Source organism: Haliotis rubra, unplaced genomic scaffold, assembly GCF_003918875.1.
Source record: "Haliotis rubra isolate DU_JTF1 unplaced genomic scaffold, ASM391887v1 Scf391, whole genome shotgun sequence".
NCBI classification, from domain to species: domain Eukaryota; kingdom Metazoa; phylum Mollusca; class Gastropoda; order Lepetellida; family Haliotidae; genus Haliotis; species Haliotis rubra.
In genome coordinates, this window is record NW_025767070.1 from 719,680 (window position 1) to 729,579 (window position 9,900).

At 41.5% G+C, this 9,900-nt stretch overlaps 1 long non-coding RNA gene and 1 other non-coding gene across 2 annotated transcripts; one reads left to right on the plus strand and one right to left on the minus strand.

Annotated features, from left to right (window-relative positions):
- Positions 1–1,395: 1,395 nt before the first annotated feature.
- On the plus strand, positions 1,396–9,223 carry LOC124286800. The gene is made up of 3 exons (XR_006901121.1): positions 1,396–1,602; positions 3,108–3,113; positions 9,213–9,223. It is a non-coding gene; the product is annotated as an uncharacterized LOC124286800 (long non-coding RNA).
- On the minus strand, positions 5,045–5,116 carry Trnam-cau. Its single transcript has one exon. It is a non-coding gene; the product is annotated as a tRNA-Met (tRNA).
- Positions 9,224–9,900: the final 677 nt, after the last annotated feature.

Consider the following 9,900-nt stretch of genomic DNA (forward strand, 5'->3'; position numbering starts at 1 on the left):
TACCCTATTTGTCCGATACTCTGTTTGTAGATACCCTGTTTGTCTGATAACCTATTTGTCCGATACCCTGTTTGTCTGATACCCTATTTGTAGATACCCTATTTGTCAGATACCCTGTTTGTCCGATACCCTATTTGTAGATACCCTATTTCTCAGATACCCTATTTGTCATATACCCTGTTTGTCCGATACCCTGTTTGTCCGATACCCTGTTTGTCAAGTACCCTGTTTGTCCGATACCGAGTTTGTACATACCCTATTTGTCAGATACCCTGTTTGTCCGATACACTGTTTGTAGACACCCTATTTGTCCGATACCCTTTATTTTCCGATACCCTCTTTGTAGACACCCTATTTTTCAGATACCCTGTTTGTAGATACCCTGTTTGTTCGATACCCTGTCTGTAGATACCCTGTTTGTAGATACCCTGTTGATTCGATACCCTGTCTGAAGATACCCTATTTGTCATATACCCTGTTTGTCCGATACCCTGTTTGTCAGGTACCCTGTTTGTCCGATACCGTGTTTGTAGATACCCTATTTGTCCGATACCCTGTTTGTCCGATATCCTGTTTGTCAGGTACCCTGTTTGTCCGATACCGTGTTTGTAGATACCCTATTTGTCAGATACCCTGTCTGTAGACACCCTATTTGTCAGATACCCTGTTTGTAGATTCCCTGTTTGTAGACACCCTATTTGTCAGATACCCTGTTTGTAGACACCCTGTTTCTCAGATACCCTATTTGTCCGATACTCTGCTTGTAGATACCCTGTTTGTAGACACCCCGTTTGTCAGATACCCTGTTTGTAGATACCTTATTTGTCAGATACCCTATTTCTCAGATACCCTGTTTGTAGATACCCTATCTGTCCGATACCCTGTTTGTAGACACTCTATTTCTCAGATACCCTATTTGTCCGATACTCTGCTTGTAGATACCCTGTTTGTAGACACCCTGTTTGTCAGATACCCTGTTTGTAGATACCCTTTTTGTCAGATACCCTGTTTGTCCGATACCCTATTTCTCAGATACCCTGTTTGTATGTTGTACACAGGTTGAAATAAGCCAAAATCCGCCATTTTGATTTTATGACGTCATCATCGAACACCTGGCTGACCTCATTTCACAGGGGTGTCAATGACCTTGTACTGAGTTGACCTTGGATTAAACCACTTTTCCAAGAGGTATTTTTAGATCAGGAGCATAGCAACCGAAAAAGAATGACATCAGGGTATTCATGTAGATTTACATGTGTAAGAGTGTGCAAACTCACTCCGGTGTGACTCACCCTGACCGAGGGGTCAATAACCGCGCGTCCCGTGGGAAACACATCATAGCATCACACCATGACATCATCCCATTAATTTAGACCAATCAGTGTAGAACAACTATCGGGGTTCACTGGACCACTGACCACAAACTAGTTTCGTCCGGTTTCAATTTTACCTATTAAAAAAACCCTCTGACAGTCAGTTGAAGTTATCATTTTGTCCTCTTACAAAATGTTTATATTTTCTATACTCAATAACCTTTTCTGCGGCCTGTGGAGAAAATCTGTCATCTCAGAGCGCGCGCCGTTGAGGCATGGTGAATTAACAGTCGCAGCCTCCACACACTTCCCTCGTCTCACTCAGCCGAGGTGTAATATGATACCTCCTCAAGTTGTACTCAAAATCGTGGGTCTAACATTAGCCTGTCTCACGTGTCTGACCCATATTATTTTGCCTACAGCCTAGCCCTCCCTCCCTGCACCAAGCTAAGGCTCTAAATGAAGTCTAGATTTCCCCAGGTCTGCCTTGGGCTCCTTGTGTCAATTTAAATAGGTTTGTTTGTTACTATCAAGATAATACATTCAGAGACTAAACATTAGTCTAGTCAAACATGTGCACTCATATGTGTAAAAGAAATTATACGGGTTTTATAACACATTTGTTCAATGCAATCAGCGTTCATTGCCACATGAAAATGATTTGAGTTTGTCTTGACCATCACCAGAACAACCCAACTCAATAGAATTTCAAATGTATTTCAAACTTACCGGTATTCACATTCCATATTTGAATATCCAATCCATATTGTCATTGTATCCTGCCTTGTAATGCGATAAATTTAGGAATCAGGGATGATATTGAGATGTTATGTTTGTGATTGTATTGAATGAATCAACCACCAAAACACATGAGACTAATATTGCACCTTCCATGTAAATAGAACATATGTTATATCTGGGATTGTGTTGTGCAAAATACTCTCCCTCTCACAGTGCTAGCAGAGACGCGATCTGGTGACCCACATTTGCGTGTGTGGGACTATGCTGTGGCGGGAGGGGTAGGGAGGGACGGGGCACTGCTGTGGTAGAGGGAGGGAGGTTTCTGTCGACAGTTATAGCCTGACGACATTTCTCGTGAGTGTAAAACACCCATAAATAAAAATGCTCGTTAGAATGAACGCTAGCTAGGGCGTGTCAGCTTTGAAATGTGCGTTCTGGTCATGGGGTTTTTGTACATCATATTTAGGAATGCAACTTTCAACTTTCTAAAATTCCATCAGGAAAGGGGTGTAATTGTATAGTGTTAGCATGAAAGAGTAATCATAAATGACAATTCACAGGTGTATATTATTTTCATATGGGTATTTATATAGCACTATAGTCCATACCGCATGCATGCTCAAAGGGCTGGTAACTTTTTCCTTGGATGTCAATCACCATTCTCAACTCCCCGGGGAGCATCTTGCTGCCACTAGGCGCACTTAGTTAATGTGGCTCCCAACGAGGTATACATCACAAAAAAAAACAAGATAAACTGATTTTCATTTTTTATTAGCTCCGTTTCAAAACGAGTACAACTACGGATAGGAGCGCTCCCAGAAGTTTACTTTACATCTGTTGTCTTATCACCGTTCCTAATCATCATGGCCTTCACTCTCTTCATCAGATGTTATGTCTGCATTATCATCTTCGGTCAAGCCTTCGACCCAAGACTTATATTGGTACAGATTGGAAAACACATCATGATACAGATTATTTGTGTCTCCTACTTGTTTCAGTATTCCTTGTGTCTTTGGACCATACTGCATATGGAACAGATAAGTAATAAACCAGGCATACGTCTCTTTATACGTGCTCCACATGTATTTGTTCAGTTTGGCTTGAATCGTGTCTTCGTTTAAACCTCTTTTCATGTACAGCTGTCGTTTCTCATCCAAAAAGTCTTTATTCAGCTCACGTGTACGTGAATACATTTGTCTTATACCTTGCTCTTCGAGATCAGCCATCTTTTTTTCCTGTTGTTTTGTGCGACTTCGTTTAATGATTCATCATCATCATCATCATTTTCCATTTCAGGACATTGTTTATCGTGTAAATGTCTTTGTAAGTTGTGGTTATTGCTAAACACTTGACCGCAATAGTCACAATCTGACAGTGTACGCGGTGCCTTCACAGGAGAGAAGTTGTCGTCTTCCTCCCTCTTCCTTTTAACTTGGGGTATTCCCGGTAGACACACTGAAGACTTTACAGGACACCAGTTTCTTCTGTGTTTTTGCAAATCATGCACGTCTTGAAACATGAGTCCACAGTCATCACAAGATGGCATGGTTGGGAGGTTTCTTCACACGTCTGCTCACGCCGAAAGTCTAACTTGGACTGAATGGTCCTAGCTTGGTTGTCTCCTTTTAAGCTGAATGCATTGGGGCAAAGTCGCAAATGGGGAGGTGTTTGGGGTTTTAGATCAACCAACAAGTAACCATATGGTTTCTGGATAGCCCTTTGAAACGGCTCCATGAAACGGTCTGTGTTACCTGGATACATTTGCCTCGCCAAAGTCATGATGGGTTGTTGATCGATAGGGTTGTTGAACAGAAGCAGATAATGGCAGTTTCTTCGTTGTGTGGGATCCTACTGAAATACAAATTCCGGTTCAAGGCTATCACTGAGAGATTACGATGATGACTTCCTTCCGTAAACAGATCTGTAATGCGGGATCTTTGCTCGCTGTCGACATTAAGTCGTCGAGGATCACCACATTCACCACATGGGGTCCAGAAACGCATCCTTTTCGAGATCAGAAGGAATGCCTTGATGAAATTCCACATAGGGATAAACATGGGTTTGAATGGTGTTATACAAGGGCTGCCATCGTTTGTAGAGCCAAATAATACGTTCAGGATAAGGTTTAATGTTCATGCGTTCTAGAATCTGTTTCACTAAGTACGTTTTCCCACAGGAGGTGGGCCCTGAGACAATCATGGTGAAGGGGTGTATCAGTCTACATTCTTCCAAAGCACCCACATGTGGTTGCACTGGTTGCATCATAGGTGGTGGTGGTGGTGGTGCTCGTGGTGGTGGTGGTGGTGGTGGTGGTGGTGGCGGTTGTGGTGGTGCTCGTGGTGGTGGTGGTGGTGGTGGCGGTTGTGGTGGTGCTCGTGGTGGTGGTGGTGGTGGCTGCATTGCTCGTCTGTGTTGATTCCTGAGATGTCTAAGCATGGCATCCCTTCTGGAAAACGTTTGATAGCACACGGGACACGTCGCTGACTGCATGGTGGTCCGAGTCTAAATGGCAAAGAACCTGTCTACTAGCTGCTTTTATCTAAAAATACGTCTTCCGTTTCTTTGTGCGACTCTGGGAGGAAGTCATTATTTTGGCTTCAGTTTCCCCGTTCTCCTGCATCTGAATACGTGCTCTGGCCTGTTGAACGACTTGTTGGGTTGGAGACGTGAGAGCAAACTTTTCTGTAGAAGGGGTTAGGTCTATCTTTACCCCTTGTTTCTCATAATAGATCACATAATCATCCACGTTAGTAAAGGGATTGGGATATCCTTTAGCCTGCAAATAGTAATATTTGGTCCATTTCTTAGGATCGTCCAAATAGGGTCTCCAGTATCGTCTGTTCATTATCTTGTTCAGAATGAATACTGACTCTCACACAGAGGTTTCAGATGAAGTGTCACTATCACGGGTCCACGGCTAAATGAAGCTAAATCACCGTTTCTGTCCTTTATATAGATGTCTGCTAGCCCTAATTCTAAAAACATGTTGTTAGCAGAGCGTGGTTTCGATCCACGGTCCTCTGGGTTATGAGCCCAGTGCGCTTCCACTGTGCCACTCTGCTCTCCCTTCACCTACCTTTTGTTAGGACTTTTATACACCACATCAACCAATGACAACCAAAATTGATTTATTCTCAAATAGTCACAAATACACACAGTATTGTACAATGAGCATCGCATTGAAGTCTGAATGACATGGGGACTGTTCGGGGGCCTTATATTGCCCACTTGAGTCTAAAAATACCCCTGGGAAATCGGTTTAATCCAAGGTCAACTCGGTACAAGGTCATTGACACCCCTGTGAAATGAGGTCAGCCAGGTGTTCGATGATGACGTCATAAAATCAAAATGGCGGATTTTGGCTTATTTCAACCTGTGTACAACATTTGTAGATACTAGTACCCTGTATGTAGATACCCTATTTGTCAGATACCCTGTTTGTAGATTCCCTGTTTGTAGACACCCTATTTGGCAGATACCCTGTTTGTAGATACCCTGTCTGTCCGATACCCTGTTTGTAGATACCCTGTTTGTAGACACCCTATTTCTCAGATACCCTATTTGTCCGATACTCTGCTTGTAGATACCCTGTTTGTAGACACCCTGTTTGTCAGATACCCTGTTTGTAGATACCCTATTTGTCAGATACCCTGTTTGTCCGATACCCTATTTCTCAGATACCCTGTTTGTAGATACCCTGTATGTAGATACCCTACTTGTCAGATACCCTGTTTGTAAATATCCTGTTTGTAGATACCCTATTTGTCGGGTACCCTGTTTGTAGATACCCTGTTTGTCCGATACCCTGTCTGTAGATACCCTGTTTGTAGATACCTTGTTTGTGCGATACCCTGTTTGTAGACACCCTATTTGTCAGATACCCTGTTTGTAGATATCCTGTTTGCAGACACCCTGTTTATAGACACCCTGTTTGTTCGATACCCTGTTTGTAGATACTCTGTTTTTTCCGATACCCTGTTTGTAGATACCCTGTTTGTCAGATAGCCTGTTTGTAGACACCCTGTTTGTCAGATACCCTGTTTGTAGACACCTTGTCTGCCAGATACTATGTTAAAACCCTGTTTGTCATATGCTGGGGTACTCTGTTGTTATACATGTAGGCGTCATACTCTTTAAAGGTTTTGTGGTCTAACCTACAGCATTGATGGTCCATGACAGTTTTCAAAAGGTTTTATTGTAAATAAGATCAAGCCGTTTCCAAATTTGTCAGTGACTGAGTTTAGTTTTACGCCACTTTAACAATATTCCAGCAATATCACGGCGGGCAACACCAGGAATAGAACCTGGGTGTTCGGCGTGACGAGCGAACGCTTGAACCACTAGACTACCCCACCGCCCCTTACACATGTCAACAGTGTCAGCTGAATTATTATGTTTATTTCATAGTTTTATAATGCAAGTTTTGCAACTGAACCCAAATAACATACAAACTGTGATCAAAGATGGCTACATTTGTGAAATCATGATTATCATGAGAACTGCGGGGTATGTCCATGGTCATAACACTTCAATCATCACGTGCAAAGCCTGGGTTCGAATCTGAGACCTATTCTTGTCGAGATGTCTCCGTAATATTATTGAGGCATATTTCTTCACGCACGAATTATGAAATGATTATAATCAATATATAATTGTTGATAGTTCAGTTGCCATCAAGACTCTGGCAGTCTGGCTCCTACCATTTTGTGAGTAATGTTTGCTTTTGTATATACTGTCAACTGAGCACGACAAAGCAAACGGAACTAACTTCTTGATATCCAACATTTGCTGCATTTGTTTAGTTTATTTTAGAGGTTAAAATATCACCTCTTAAAGCTGGGGCTGCAAGGCTGGTCCACTTGTCCGCGCAGATGCGTACCGTTATGAAACCGATGATATTGGGTTCGAATCCTTCATTAGCCATGACTATAATTATAAGTTCATCATCACCATACTTGAGGATTTTTACAAGGGTCATGCAGGACAGGACCAAGATGTCAAGCAGTAAAATCGCAGAAAATAACTGTTCAAAGATACAACCCTATGTTCACAGTAGCTTTTATCCGGAGTTGATTAGAGTTGTGAGTTTCACTCCCTATTCCAATAAGGAAATAGATGAGTACACAAGTTTGATGTGGGTTTACACGCGAGAAGAACAACATCTCCTCAGTGCTTTAATTTGATGAGACGAGCCTTTTGGCCTCGCACAAACTGGCATCACAACAACCCCACCCGTTTGACCGTACAGTAGAGATTACACATTATGATTAGACAGGCACACAACTAACAATATGTCACACGACGAAGAGATTTGTACCCTCGAGTGCTTCCCTGAAAACGTATACCTTAGAAAGGCCGAAGGTACGACTAATGCCACTGCAGTAACCAATAAAAGGCAAGTTCCTATTTTGGTTTGTATACTGCGTTTTCACATTGGTGTATAGTCTCATTGGTCACCCAAGATAGCACACCTGGCAACTAATTGCATAATGTCCGCCATTCTTTAAAAAAAGTTATTTCGTTAGCCAATAATGAGCAATCAATCAATGTATTGGCGGTTAATCCTTTGAAAGAAGGACGTTGTTTTTACATAGACACGACAGAGTGCATTCAGGATAGATTAGTAAATCTACATACATAAACACTACCTTTTGACAAATCTGCTGTGCAAGATAAACGTAATGAATCAATCAGCGTGTTATCGGTTAATCCGATCCAAGTAGGGTTGTTTAGTTTACGGATTCAAATGTCAATTTTAATATCATACGTAATAGACGTCATATTTTTACATGACATGATTAAATATCGAGGTAAAAAAAAACAGAAATGGGATCAATTTGGATCAGTCATTGTACCATCCAGGCATTAGAAAACCTGAAAAAGCCCACACTGTTTTGATACTTTATTACAATCAGACAAGAACTACCGGGGATATTTTCAAATAACTGCATCTGATGGGCATCCACCCTTCTTAATGTCGCACTGTTTAGCTTGAAGAAATTAACCGTAACCGTGATGAGCGAGGCTGATCATCGTTTCACTATCACTAGCGTCTGGCTCGAACAAATAAGGCCTAGCGACACCAAGCGATTTTGACAGAATCGTCTATGAAAACAAGTTGTAACTCGGAAACTAGGCAAAGCAGGAGACAAACATAAATGACAGTAGATTGTGAGAACATATAGCTTTCATTTGTTCACAAAGGTTGTCACGATTTCAGGTTTATACAAACCTGTAAACGAGATAATATACCCCCTGAAATGTACATATCTATTCCTCATATGACGTCACAGAGACGTCCCGCTCTGATTGGTTGAAATTTCGTACGCGGGTGAGAATTGTGCACTTTGTCAAAAAGGTCGATTTAAGGGAATTAAAGATCGAAAAGAGTAGTTTTAATGAAGGGGTTCAGACCGATTGCACCCCACACTATGATGCTTGATCCACCCCACGAGTCTCTTTCAGCAATACACCCATTGGGAAACCGTTTCCCACGCCTTTGCCCTACTCTCACTCTGGCATCGGTTGTCGAAACACAATATCGTCTTTCATCTGAAAAAAACACAGTTCTTCGTTGTCGATAACGCAATCGGTTGTGGCGTGACGAGCGGTGAGGACAGGACCACGATATGGTCTGTGACAGCAGATGTTTCTTCCTCGAAAACGTCAAGGCACTGTATCGACACTGATGGGTCTGTTGTGAGTCCCAATGGTCTGGCGTGCTGTTTCCGTCGTTCTGGTGAAGCGACCCTGCAGATAGTTGACACAATTTGTCTGACTTGACGTTGTGATGTTACTGAAGGTCTCGGATGCTGTTAGTGGCCTGGTACCGCTCCTGCTGTCGGTAGATTGTCCTAATATGGACATTGAAATGATGGCTACCCTCCATGCAGTCTGGCCAATTTGCAGTCGTCCCAAGGCTTGGTTCCTCTAATCACTCGTAAGTCGTGGCATGACGATTAGGTTAAAACAAGAATGATTTCAGGCGAGTTAGGGACTCGCTGTCATAGGTAAGGTTGTCACGATATGCACGTGCATTTTCATGTTCACGAATGTCATACGAAACCTTTTACCACTGCCTTTTTAGGTGTGTTTGGTCGACATGTTTTTTATCAGAAAAGAAACGCACTGATGTTGGTAATAACTGTCAATTTGGAGTGAAAAACATGTTAAGAAAACGGTACAATCATAATAAAAACACCACCTTGTAAGAACAAAATTTTGCATTTGGTTTTGAAAGGAGACCTTCCTTTTGTGGTTCAGCATATGAATGAATATTCACACACATATATACACACAAATATACACAAATATACACAAACACACACACACAAATATACACAAACACACAAACACACACACACACATACATACATACACACACACACGCATACATACATACATACATACATACATACATACATACATACATACATACATACATACATACATACATACATACATACATACATACATACATACATACATACATATATAAACGTCTGAACATGCAATTAATTTGTACTGTGAAATATCAAATATAATATATCACTCTTATATATCTAAATATATCGCATTAAACGAAGTGAGGAAACGTACCAAGTCGTTAGTAACAGTAAAGAATACATCAAGGTCCCACGGGAAAATCCATTTTCACCCATTCGTAGGTGTTGTAGAATTGTCTCCCTTCATCTAAAATGAAATAATAACGCTATCACAAACGTCATAGAAAGAAACTGCTAAGAGCGGTATACGTAGATAAGCATATTTTGCCAGGGAAAGTACGATTTCTTAAACATATTTTATGCAAAATGTCACATGAAGACTAGGTTTCTGAGGTTTCTTG